The sequence below is a fragment of the Crinia signifera genome, chromosome 4 (genome assembly GCF_055691185.1).
Source record: "Crinia signifera chromosome 4, ASM5569118v1, whole genome shotgun sequence".
Taxonomy (NCBI): Eukaryota; Metazoa; Chordata; class Amphibia; order Anura; family Myobatrachidae; genus Crinia; species Crinia signifera.
In genome coordinates, this window is record NC_139220.1 from 206564933 (window position 1) to 206579417 (window position 14485).

Consider the following 14485-nt stretch of genomic DNA (forward strand, 5'->3'; position numbering starts at 1 on the left):
TCCTCCGCTTCTTCGGCCCCCTCCTCCGGCCTCTCTTCCTGAGGAAGGTCCTCCTGGCCCACCTCTGCCTCCTCCCGGGCCTGTCTTGCTCGATCACGTGCTGTGTATGGGGAAATTCAAAAAAGTGCCAATTAGTGGTAATTACTATTAAGCCTTATCAAGCTATAAATGCAAAGGTTATAAGTACAGATAATTGTACAGGCAAACAGCTCCTTAGTGGCCTTTACAAAGCACAGCCTGTAACATGGCAGGTATGCTGTGACATTTGGGCCATTGTAAGCATCACAAGCATTAATCCTCCCCAATAACATATTGTATGACCATTACAGGGTGTCAAACAGGAAGTAGCACACATATAGTGTATGCCATGTTTAACTCATGATCAGGCTGGTGACCTTAGTGACTTAAATAATGTCAGTTAAGCAATCATGTACAAATGGACATTTCATGTAGAAACACTCACATCTAGCAATACTGCCCCTGATTTGCTGGAGCAAATCCGGCTGCCGACGCCTCAGGTCAGACCACCGCCGCTCCAGCTGAGCGATGGTCCGCCGCACCTGTGTGCGGGCGAATATGCGCCGGCGGGCCACCGCATACGCATTCCGTTTCTGGCGGTTGGTTATGAATGGGCCCGTACGTGCCATGAAAGATTTAAAAAAGAACGAAGAACTGGTTATTAAAAGTGCCGACAAAGGGGGAGCAGTAGTTCTCCAATCAAGAAATGCTTATATTTCAGAAGCTAATCGTATTTTATACGACGGAGTGACCTATGAAGAGCTGGTTGAAGATCCGACTGAGAAATTCCAAGAAGAACTCTATGTATTACTTAGAGGAGCCCTTAATGACCAAACCATCAACAAAAAAGAATTTGAATATATGTATCCCAAATTTCCAAGAATCCCTTTGTTCTATCATTTACCCAAAATACATAAGGTTAAATACCCACCTCCAGGAAGACCGATTGTAGCAGGCATTGACTCTGTCTCGTCCAACCTTTCACACTTCATAGACTTGAAGTTACAACCTTATGTCCTGAAGAATCAATCACACCTAAAAGATTCCACCAGCGTTCTATTGAAATTAAAAGATAAGGTTTGGACAGATAATATGTTTTGGTTAACAATCGATGTTGAATCACTTTATCCTTCAATACCACATACAAGTGGGGTGGAAGCCATCAAAAAGATTCTAACTGAAGACACAACAGTCACATCAAAAATGAGCAAGTTTATTTTAGACAGTATTCGTTATATCCTTACCCATAACTATTTCGAATTTGGAGGGAAGTTCTATCGCCAAACCCATGGAACCGCTATGGGTACAAAATTTGCACCATCTTATGCAAATCTAGTGATGGCCGTGTGGGAGGAGCAGCTTATCTATCAGTCCGAATTTTACCCAAAAATAGGATTCTATCAGCGTTACATTGATGACCTACTATTGATCTGGCAGGGTGACCCATCAGAAATCGACAGCTTCATGGCTCACTTGCACAACAACTTATTTGGCTTTAAATTCACATTTAAGATGAATAAAGAAACCATGGATTTCCTCGACCTGGTATTAATGGGCATACCAGGACAAAAGATCACCACTAAAACCTATTTCAAGGAAGTCGATGCGAATAGCTTTATTCCACAAACAAGCTGCCATCTACAAAGATGGAAGGAAGATGTCCCAGACACCCAATTCCTTCGACTGAGAAAAAACTGCAGCAGTGACGCTGATTTTTGGAGTCAGTCTGAAACCCTTGAGAAAAGATTCCTCGAACGAGGATATAACCCTTTGAAACTTAAAGAAGCACAATGTAAAGCCTACAACCGGAAGAGAGAAGACCTGATAAGTAACACACGAGGCAAGAAAAAACTCTCAGACAACAAGGTCAGACCCTTTGTTACACAATTTAACTGAGAAAACATCCAAGTAAAAAAAGTGTTGGAAGATCACAGTTGTCAGAAAAGTTGTCTGCAGAAGAGGCGGAGTCACGTTGGCGTGCACGTGAGGGAGGAAAGCTTGTCCCTCCGGAAGAATGGAACGCTGATGGAACGCTGTTGAGAGCCCGAAATCTCCCTCTCCTTCCCCTCCCAGATAGCTTTACCTGACCGGATGAGGAACGGACGAGTCGGCTGTGTAGTCCTTGACTGTGATTCTCGGCGGTGTATCCGGGGAGTCTTAGCGGAGCCGTCTGGGACGACGAGACGGGAGACGCCGCAGGTCAGCCTGTGACATCATCTCCTGGCGTCCGGGACACAGCGGCGTGATATCTCGTAGTGTACAGGGCGGCTGCGGCTGGGTAGCTGCGGCGCTGCTCCACTTCAACGGGGACCCCGAAGCGGATTCTGGAACCATCGCTACATCCAGTGACTCTGGGTCACAGAAAAACCGTGCAGAGGGGTAGACGGCTTGCCAGAAAAGAAACTGGTTGCCACATAAAACGGCCCAAAAGGTTCCGTAAGTAAAGCAGTTATTGTTACTTTAAGACTTTCCGCCTGATACAGGGAGAGGACCCATTTAAGTGATCTAGTTGTAGGGGCAGGACTTTACAAATTTCATTGAACTTATATTTGAGGCCTTCACTAGCCCCGGGACTGTTTTGTCGACACCAGTCTATAGAAATGGGGAAGTCAACGCAGAGTGCAGCGGCTGCCAAACTCGAGAAATTCGCCCGTACTCAGTCTAAAGCCCCTTCAACGTCCACAGAAAATACTCCTTTAAGTACCCCCACCAAAGCTAGTTCCAGCCCGCAAACCCAAGATGTTACCTTAACACAAGTTTTAGAAGCCATTAATTCCTGTGAATCTAGACTGTCTGAACAAATGCATAGTCTACAATCTGACGTTATGCTTCTAAGGGACGATGCTCAAAAAACCCGTGATAGGGTATTAGAAGCTGAAGCCAGGATATCAAATACTGAGGATGCCATCCTTCCCATGCAAACTCAAATTAAATCCTTAACAGCTAAAATATCCGAGCTAAACGCAAAAGTAATGGATATGGAAGGGCGATCACGCCGAAATAATATCAGATTTGTTGGGTTTGAGGAAAAAATCGAGGGAAATTGTCCCGAAAAATTTATTGAAGAATGGTTAGCCAAGTGTGTTGGCAGAGAAGCTATGTCCCCGCTATTTTCTATTGAAAGAGCCCATCGGGTTCCAGCCAGACCCCCGATACCAGGTGGCCCGCCACGTACATTGATTGTGAGGGTGCTGCAATCAAAAGATAGAGATACCATCCTGCGGATGGACAGAAATAATGGGGTACTTTCCTATAATGGGAAAAAGATATCTGCCTTCCCCGACCTCCCTTTGGATGTCAGGAAGGGGAGAGCAGAATTTCGGGACATTAAAGAAAGGCTGAGAGTTTTAAACATCAAGTATTCAATGTTATACCCGGCAAAATTGCGGGTGGTGGACCAAGATATCACCAGGTTCTTTTCAACCCCTAATGATGCTGCAATGTGGATAGACAAATTCTATCCTGTTTCGAGACAACTGGCAAAGAATTAATGTAATCTTATAATACTGATGGTGGTATAATCATCGAAAGGGAATTATTCTGTGGGTTTTTTTTTTTTTTTTTTTAACTGCCCATTTCCATCGGTCCTTCCACACTCGGACTGCACTTTTGAAGGAAACGTGTGGTACATACTTTCTGGAAGATAAGTGGGCATTTGTTTCTAAATTTTGTATCTACAAAGTGGACCAATAATTGGACTGATTCAAAACCTTGGGACAGAATTCTGATGTATTTAAGCTCTAAACGTAAGACTGGAAAAGCGAGAGGTCAGGATAGTTTGTCTTGCTTCGGGTTTTGGACAGTAAGACATGTCGATCTCTTGTTAGATTACTGCCCTGTATGGTACATTGGAATACTATTTTTTTTTTTTTTTTTTTTATTCACTGTTTATTTTTTTCATATATTGTCTGCTCGTCTGAAAGGAATGTCTTGTACATACTATCTGGAAGATAAGTGGGTATTTGTCTTTAAATCATGTACTTACAAAGTGGAGCAATGACAGGACTGATTCATAACCCTGGGGCAGAATTCCTATGTGTCAAAGCTCTAAATGTTGAACTGGAAAAGTGGGAGGTCAGGATAGCTTGCCTTGACTCGGGTCTTGGACAGTAAGACACGTTGATCTCTTGTTATATTATTGGCTTGTATGGTACATTGTAATATTATAAATTCTTCTTTTTTTTTTTTTTTTTTTTTTTTTTTTTTTATTTACTGCTTATTTCTTTCGGTCCCCCCATACTTTGACTACTCTTCTGAAGGGAACGTCTTGTAAATGCTATCTGGTAGATAAGTGGGCATTTATCCCTAAATCATGTACTTACAAAGTGGATCAATAATCGGTCTGTTTCATAACCTTGGGACAGAATTCCTATGTGTTAAAGCTCTAAATGTTGGACTGGAAAGGTGGGAGGTCAGGATGGATTGTCCTGCTCTTGACATGGACAGTAATACATGCTGATCTCCTGCTATATTATAAGCCTGTATGGTACATTGGAATATGCCGGTAGAATAACAATATAGTGGCTTGCCACGGTATACAGAAATAGGACGTGATGGGAGGTGGGGGTTTTTGGGCAAGGGGGGGTGAGAGGAGGCGAGGAGCAGGATACCAATAGATATCAGGATTGGGATACCAATAATGTAAATCTTTCCTTGCTCCCTCCCCCCTCCTATCCAATGTTTGGTATTGATAAGTCATTGTTCCGGAGGGACAGGCACGCCGGGAAAGTGACTAATAGTTAAACGCCTTAGGGTAAGGTTAAAAGATAGGCAAATAGGATTTGCAGAATGAGGGATGGGAATTAAGGTCGGCCTAAAAGGGTGGGCTAGACAGGGAGGGTTAGGGAGGGTGGGTAAGTGTTTTTTTCTCTTTGTTGTTTTTTGTGATGTATTTTGTGTAGTGCACATTCAGATGGGGACACATTTATGGCCTCCTTAAGTGTCAACTCATTGAACAACTGAAATAATTATGGTGAGAGTAATATCTTGGAATACACGTGGCTTAAACGATAAGCTAAAGCGCTCCCTAGTGATTAAACATTGCCAAAACATGAAGGCAGAGATTATATGTTTACAAGAAACCCATTTAACCCACGAGAAAACAATAGCCCTTAAGCGACCATGGGTTGGTTGGGCATATCACTCGGTTTTCACATCTGCATCACGAGGGGTATCTGTATTAATAAAAAAAAATGTGGCATTTGAATGCATCTCGACGGAAATTGACACGATGGGGCGGTATATATTCCTTGATGGGATGGTTAACTCATTCAGAGTATCTATACTTGCAGTTTATGTCCCCCCCCCATTCTCATATGCTATACTAAATAAAGCAGTAGACTTTGTCTCCTCACGTCCGGATAATATGGTTTTGTGTATGGGGGACTTTAATGCGGTTTTGGATCCAGAATTAGATCGATGGAAAAAGGATACAAGGGTTTATAAAGATGAAAGGGGAATAGCTGCTTTCATAGCAGAAATTGGGTGGTATGACGTGTGGAGAAATCGAAACCCACATAAACAGCAATTTTCATGCTACTCGGCCTCCCATAACACATTTTCACGTATAGATATGGTGTTTGCCTCTCATAATCTGTTAAAATACATATCCCATATAGATTACAAAGCACGGGGAATCTCCGACCACTCTCCGGTCGTTGTTCAAATAGACTTTGACACGGATAGAGGTTATACTTACTGGCGATTTCACCCCTCATGGTTACAAGCTTTTGATCAAAATGATGATCTTATCTCTCAGATTGAGGGTTTCTTTGGGTACAATGTTGGCTCTGCAAAACCAGCATGTGTATGGGAAACCTTTAAGGCCTTCCTTAGAGGTTTACTTATCAAAAAAATATCGGTAATTAAAGGGAGATATCATCAGAAAGAGGCTACACTAGAGGCTCATATGTTAGAACAGGAAAAAATCTATCTTCGTGATAAGGACACCCCCTCAAAATTAAATTGGTTAGATGCCCACAAAAAATGGGTCGAGCATTTACAAAATATGGCCACATTTAGGCTAATAAACCAATCCCATCAGATATACCTGAATAATGATCGAGCTGGCAAATACCTTGCATATTTAGCCAAAGTTAATGAACCTGTAAAAATAATAACTGCCATTCGGACCCGTTCGGGTGAGATGGTCACTAAAACACAGGACATCGCGGCTACCTTTGTAGAGCATTTTTCGGAGGTTTACGAATCAAAAGCTAAAATTGGCGGGGACGAAATCAACCAATATCTTAATAACATTAATCTCCCTAAACTCTCCCAGGAAAGTCATGATAGTCTTGAAGAATTTTTTACTATAGATGAGGTCCTGAGCGTAATTAAAAACTTACCTTTAGGGAAAGCCACTGGGATAGATGGCTTACCATCAGAAATATACAGACACTGTAGTGATATTTTGTCCCAAAAATTATTAATGTCACTACAAGGGATGGAAGAGGACGGAAGTCTATCAGACTCTATGACAGAATCAATAATATCTCTTATACTGAAACCAGATAAAGACCCCACAATAGTGGATTCCTATCGCCCAATATCTTTAATTACAACTGATGTTAAAATATTTGCAAAAATACTAGCGATTAGGCTGGGCAAGGTAATACGAGAAGTGGTGCACAGGGATCAAACGGGATTTATGGAGAGCTGCTCTACTGCCATAAATATTCAAAGAGTTTATTCTTATATACAATTGCAAAAATATGTGGGGGGCAGGTTTGGGATAGCCTCCTTCGACGCAAACAAAGCGTTTGATTCAGTTGAATGGGGGTATCTCAAATGTGTCATGGAAAAAATGGGATTTGGTCCTAGATATATACGGTGGGTTTTTCTGTTGTATCAGAACCCTAGAGCCCGGATATTGGTCAATGGATACGTTTCAGACTCTCTTCACCTAAAACGAGGGACCAGACAGGGTTGTCCGCTATCCCCCTTATTATTCGCACTGGCAATTGAGCCAATTGCCTCCAAACTGAGAACAGAATTGGGGGGAAAAAATAGGATAGATGAATATCAACCCTGTCTGGTCTCCTTATATGCAGATGATCTTTTAATAGGGTCATCTAATTGCCAGGAAAAGATACCAGCAGTGATCAGATGCATGAGGGAATTCGGTAGTATATCGGGTCTTACGGTGAATTGCAATAAATCCCACCTACTTGTGTCTCAGAAGCAAGGGACTCCCCAGGTTAATTTGGATTTGGGAATCCCAGTTGCAGAAAGATTCAAGTATTTGGGAATAGTAATCTCCAATGAAGAGGATGCCTTTATAAGAGATAATGTTGACCCTCTGATCATACAACTGAAAATGAAATGTAAGAATTGGTTGAAACTTTCACTCACTATGATTGGCCGTGTGAACCTCATTAAGATGATAATGCTTCCTAAATTCCTATACGTTCTACAAAGGGCCCCGATGTATATCCCCAATGAAGTTTTCAAACGGATTGACACTGTGATATCCTCTTTCATTTGGAAAAATAAGGCTCCGCGAATTAAATATAAAACATTGATTAAAGATAAAAAGGAAGGAGGACTCTCATTGCCGGACTTTAAAGCCTATTATGTTGCCGCCCAAATGACACAATTAAGATCTTGGATACATATAGAGGACGCCGAGGTAGAATTACTGGCGCTGATACATGAGACAACTCATGGATTAACGCCGCTTCAAGCATTATTAGGGAGGGGCAGGTTTGTAAATGAACCCCCTTTATTGAAACAGGCTAAAAGAATCTGGCATGGGGGAAATAAGAGTAAGGGCTACGAGGGAATAGACCCCGACACCTTTATATTTGCCTTAGATTCCTTTCACCAAATAGCCAAATGTCAAGGACAGCGGTTATGGGTTCATTATGGTATAAACAAAATTGGGCAGGTATTTTCAGATAATGGGATCAAAACGTTTGGTCAACTACAGTTAGAATATCAACTGCCTCAGACCATGTTTTTCAGGTTCCTACAAATGAGGAGCGCATTAAATCACTTCTTTTTACAAAATAATGTAATGCTAGTTGACTCTCCACTTAAGATTTTTATAAGACAGTTGAGCAGAACAAAAGCAATTTCAAAATGTTATAAATTTATTCAAGATAGTGAACCGGGTGAGATCCTTGTAGGGCTACGGCATAAATGGGAGAATAATATCAAGGAGCTGACACCGCAGGCATGGGATAAGGCACTGTCGATACATTGCCATACCACCCAGTCTATCAAAGTGCAACAAATACAGTTTAATATCATCCATCGTATTTATCTAACCCCAGTTAAATTGAATAAATTTTCACAGAATCAAAGCAATATTTGCCCGAAGTGTAGGATGCCAGGAGAAAATAATGTATGCGATTTTTGGCATTTGATATGGCAATGCCGTAAATTGCAGAAGTTTTGGTGGGATGTTATTGAAACAATAGAAGTATTAGGTATACCTAAACAGAATATAAATGAAATGGGTCTCTTAATGGGAGTGTGGTCGGAACATCTATTGACCTCTGATCAGAGACAACTTTTAATTAATATATGTGGACTTGCAAAAGTTATAATCGCACGATCCTGGATGGCGAGAGAGGGCCCAATCACTCAACAATGGATAAATTTAATAAATAGCACGGTTCAACACGAAAAAAATATATACGTCACTAGAAAACAAATTTCGAAATTTTATGAAATATGGGGGGATGGTTAGCATCACGATATAACACATAGGAACTTATGATATGTAAATTAAACACGTTAAACACGTAGATATTTATAACTGATTGAAATTAACACGGACACTAACACACCAGAGTGGATGAAAGATTGAAATAAATAAAAATGAAATAATAACCTACACAATAGATAGTAAAATGGATTAATACACATCTCTTGTACTTTTGTGATTTTTTCTTTTTTTTCTTTTTTTTCTTTTTCTCTCTTTTCTCTTTTCTCTCACTTTTCACTTCTATGATTAGTTTGGGTTAAGGGGCCCTGGAACAATATCCCATTAAAGGAGTAAGAAGCAAGATAAATAAATAATTATTAGCCACGTGATCTCTGGGAACTGTGTATAAAAAGCGCTGTAGAATAGGAAGTAGCAGGAACTCTGATACTAGGGGGTTTCAAGGTTTTTTTGGAGTTTAGGAGGACTGGATTAATTGTCTTCATATGATGTGCACTTGTCTTTTCGTATGTATAAATGTAACGAAAATTTTTTTTGAAGAATCAGCGGAAAAAATTTTTGTAATGTTGTGTAGCTGTGTTTATGTGTTACCTTTTAAAAAAATGCTAATAAAGAAATAAAAAAAAAAAAAAAAAGTGTTGGAAAAACATTGGGAAATCCTATTAAAGGACCCAATACTGGGACCCACCCTCCCTAATAAACCGCTGGTGACATTCCGAAGAGCTACTAACCTAAAAAGCATCCTGGCTCCGAGCAAACTCAGAGATATAGCTCCCAAACCTCCGGAGAATCAGATCTTTTTAAGTACACTCAATCGCTGCATACCTTGCAATAAATGCATTTGTTGTAGATACATGGACAAAAAGTCGTTTAGCCACAAAACGAGTATGCATAAAAACTACAAATTGAATGCCAGCTGTACGTGCATAACCACCTATGTAGTCTACAAAATTGTCTGTGGATGTGGCATTGTATATATAGGTAAAACCAAAAGGCCATTAAAAATTCGCATACAAGAGCATATGCGGAATATTAAAAACAAATTCATGTTGCATAGTCTCTCAAGACACTTCCTTGATAAGCACGTCTCTAAAATAGAAAAAGATAATTTCAGTTTCACAATAATTGAACACATCAAAATAGATCCTAGAGGTGGGGACCGAGAACTGAAACTGGCCAAACAGGAAAGCTATTGGATCTATGTGTTAGATTCGTTGATCCCAAAAGGACTCAACGAGAACATAGATATAGTCTCATTTTTGTAAAGTATTGTGATAAACACCTCAAAAAATTAACTATGTCCAAAAAAGTCTCATTTTTGTAAAGTATTGTGATAAACACCTCAAAAAATTAACTATGTCCTAAAAATTGTCCTATAATGTTTAAAAACTAGTAACATTGAATTGTGCCCCCATATGGTAGGTTTTTTCACTCCCCCCCCCCCCTTTTTATTTATTTTTGTCGGTTTCTCTCTTTTTTACTGTGATTTATATTGAATGACAATAAGGAACATATCCTGAGTCTTCTGTACAGCGTGTCATACTATTATATTTCAATATTGTATATTGAAATATTGTACAGTGGTAACACTATGTCTTAAATTGTACATTCCAAAGATATGGCTCAACTGGTGTATCCACACTTATTAATAATTAATCCCACCAAGGATATCCACGGGATCAATAAAATATTTACTTCATCACACATTCATACCCTATATCAGGGGACCATTTAATCCCTACAAATGAAATTTAATATAAGAAGAACCCACTTATAATCACATACTTATATTAGACACATAATAGTTAGATTAACTATTAAGACAATCACACCTATCTACTAGACAGATACACTCCAGTTAGGAACACATATTAGTTACTCATTCTTTAAGCTGGGAATTGCGGGGAAGCAATTATTTGACACACACATTATCCTTACCTGCTGACATATTGCATAAAAATATAGAAACTATTTAGCGCTATCTTAGTTTATTTAGTCTATTTTTTGTTTATTAACTAGACTCACGATGCACGCTATCTAATTATGTAGGATATAATTGTGAACGCCGATATAGTGGTCTGCACTGGGAACTATAAAGCAGGGAATTGTGGGGAAGTATTTAGATATACACATGTATAATTCACTCACATTCCACCTAGGGAACTTTATATTAGAGAACAACGGGGAAGGAATTAACCATGCACACATGGTAAACCCATATTAAAGACTGACACATAGGTGCTGATTCTCTATACTATTAATTACCATCTGAGGACCAGTCACTAATAGCGATCTAAGCTAACACACTGATTGTCATGCGGATATCGCGCCACTACAGTGAACAGCATAAACGAAAAACGGGGACAGAGTTTGAGCTGCGCCCAACTACATCCGCCTGAACAGGAAGTGGACAGGTGGAACGCACACGAGCTGGCGTGCGTTCCACCACTTTAAGGACAGCGTTATGAACACAATTACATATATATTCTTTATATTTACCAATTGGGCAATGTGATTGGAATCGATTTACTAGCCCATAACTATTATCCCTTGAAAAAACAGACCATTAGCCGTTAAATGATACTAATTAATACCGGAAGTCAATCTGGGTGTATTTCCCTATATATAGACTTCAGTGCTCACTAGGCAAGTACTACCAGCCAGTGAAGGAGCTCCTGAAAATTGCTACATTGTGGTGAGTCTGTATCTTTGGAATCTTTGTGGTTACTTTGTTTAGTAACACCCTGTAACATATTTTAATACAGTGTTTATGAGTTTATATGCACATTTGAAATGATGTAAAAGTGCAAACAAATGCATTGATTAATTTGAATCTAACTTATGTAAATATTCTCAAGAAATTGGCAATTTCAATTACATTGCCCTTTTGTTGTATATGAGCATATTTCAAATGATGTAAAAGCGCAAGCAAATGCATTGAAAAAAATTAACTATTAAAATTACATTGTCCCCCTACCCCCAATAAGTCTATGGTCTAAGGTGAATTACCAACATAACCAATCCATTTCCTTAGGAGATTTTTTGCGAAATCAAGTGTTTCCATCTATCTGAATTCCCATTGGTGTTGAAAAAATAATTCTACGTTGACACGGTATGTTTATTATTAATCCGCCCCCTCTATTTTGAATAGTGGCTTATATTCCCGTGCTAATTTGGTAATATATATATAAAATATTTTTTTCTAGATTGAGTTTTTATTCCTGACAATCGCTGTTTTTTATCCATGTAAGGCTGGTGGAGCCCTTACCCATCTTACCCACCCTATCGGTATGTAATTATTTACCTACCCCCCCCCCCCCTTTCAATGGAAACTATTTATTTATAATGATAATTGATTTAATTGTTATATAGGAATGGAGTAATCCCACAATTAAGGGCCATATTCACCGATACTTGATCTAAAAGAACTCTGCACGTCAATGCACCTTATATTCGGTACGTTTGACACAATTGGTTGGTATATTCTTTAAACCGACCCATCAAATATAACTAATCGATACCATATATATATATATATATTTTTTTATTCAGAATGATTTCCAAAACTACAAAAGTTCTAAATCATCTACTTAATAGATCCTGTATATATATATAACAGAGTTACCTACTACAGGTAGGTATATTTGTCCCTATCCCAATTTTTATTATAATATTTCATGTTCTAAATTGATTAATTTACATATGTTATCTAGGATCACTTCTGGTGCCTACAGCATCTACAGACCTGATTTCTACTAATTTTTCCCCCTGAACCATCTTAATAGGGGTATGTTAAATGTTAAATTAAAATTATTTTTTTTGAAGACCAATAATGTTGGCCATGGAGTAAATAAATCTAATTAAATATTTTCAGACTTAAACATCCTTTATTATCCGCGGATCTACATCCACATCTTGTCACTAAGCCCGTTTTGGCCTAAACCCCACACATGGGTATGTAGTCTGGCCTAAACGCCAGCCCCCTTTCCTTTTTTCATCCTCTTGCTTGCTCTTCATGTTGTTTTGCCATCAATTGTAATTTTTGGTTATTTTAATGATTTTAGATTTTACCTTGTACGAGTACTAAAAGTTGATCAAACCACATACTTGAAAGACTTTTTGGTATGTATCTTAAACTAAAAGATGTATCTGCCATGTGGATATCGACATGATGAAATTCATTATTGATTAGTACACCCTTTTTCCTTTCTGTACCATTTCTAGTTTTTACCCCTGATGAAGTCGTTCTGACGAAACGCGTTGGGTTTCAATAAAGAACTTTTATACCTTGAACAGATTGGCACGTCTCATTCGGGAAAGGGACAAATATCAACTGTCACTACACAAATTGTATCAGTATTATATATTGTATTGAAGTAACTAGGTGGTACAGCATTCAGCGCTCTCCGATAAAAACCCTCCCTTCCATATATATATATATATATATATATATATACATATACATAATACATATACAGTTGGAGCCCCTGTCAACTTTGTTCCTTAGGTCGTTGCTCACCATGGCTAGCCATGGCTATCCTATTGTTCTCAGCAGCAATACACTACATAGAACAGTACAGTAGGGCATTAGCATAGTAATCATATTACTCACTTAATCCAATTAACAGGCTAAATGAGGCGGGCTCCATCTGTATAAACATACAGGGGCATCAACAGCAGTGTAGACCCCTGGGCATAGCAATGTATTGGAGCCCCTACCGATCCTCCAGCGGTAGGGGGTGGGGGAAGCTTTGATGTCCCGCGGGTGGTAGGGTATTATATCAACCGCTCAGCATGTAGGGCCTGGATCAATAATTTCCACCAATTACCCCTTTACTGCACAGATGGTGGGAGATGGGGTGGGAGAAGGGGGCATTGGGCTGAATGAAGGGGCCCTGATACATAACTTCCAGGGTGGTAGAGGATGTTTAATATGCAGAGGAGGGGTGTATAATTGAGAGGGCTTATTATTCATAATTTTCTGGTGGGTGGACAGCTTGCTTGACTGCAGATCTCTCCAGTTACCAGAAATAGATTTCTTAGATTTTAATGGAATTAAAAACTAGTTAATCCCACCTACCAAATGCTATTGGGGACTAGGGGATCAGAGTTCAGGAGGCAGAGCAATCTGCCAACGAGTATATAAAACTACATACCAGGTGTGTGGAGCTGGAGCAGTAACCAGCTGCTGGAAGGCTGATATATCTGGTTCTGGGAACAGTAGAGACAAGCTACTTGTTCCCATCAAAGGGGGAGAGTCCCAGCTTTTGGAATATACCAGAGGCAGAACTCTGGGAGGCAATGGAGTCATCAGCCGCCGGGCTCCTGTTCCCAAGGGGGCACCTCTCCTCCCCTTCAAGTTTGAATCAGTCAAATGAAAGCAGTTGATATTGCTAATGTGGCTGACTCCCCCTTCTAACAGCATTTTTGCAAGTGTCACACCCTGTGTTAGATCCCATGACCCTACTGGAGACAGACACCTTACTTGGGGGGGCACCAATACTTATCTTGCCTCCGGGCAACTGGGATGAACTTACGCCACTGGAATATACCCTCAGAAAAACTGTAAGTCAGCTTTCAGCCTAGGGACCTTAGACTCCAGGGGGTTTCTGGGTACTCAGACCCCCCCCCCCCCCCCCGCATGCGCCACTGCTATACCACATCTATTTGCAAACAATTCAGCTCTTTTGGATTTCAGTTTCATACGTACATGGATGATGCTCAAATCTACACATCTTACCCAGATTTATCACCATCTGTATTGGTCCATGACATGGAATGACTTTCTGATGTTTC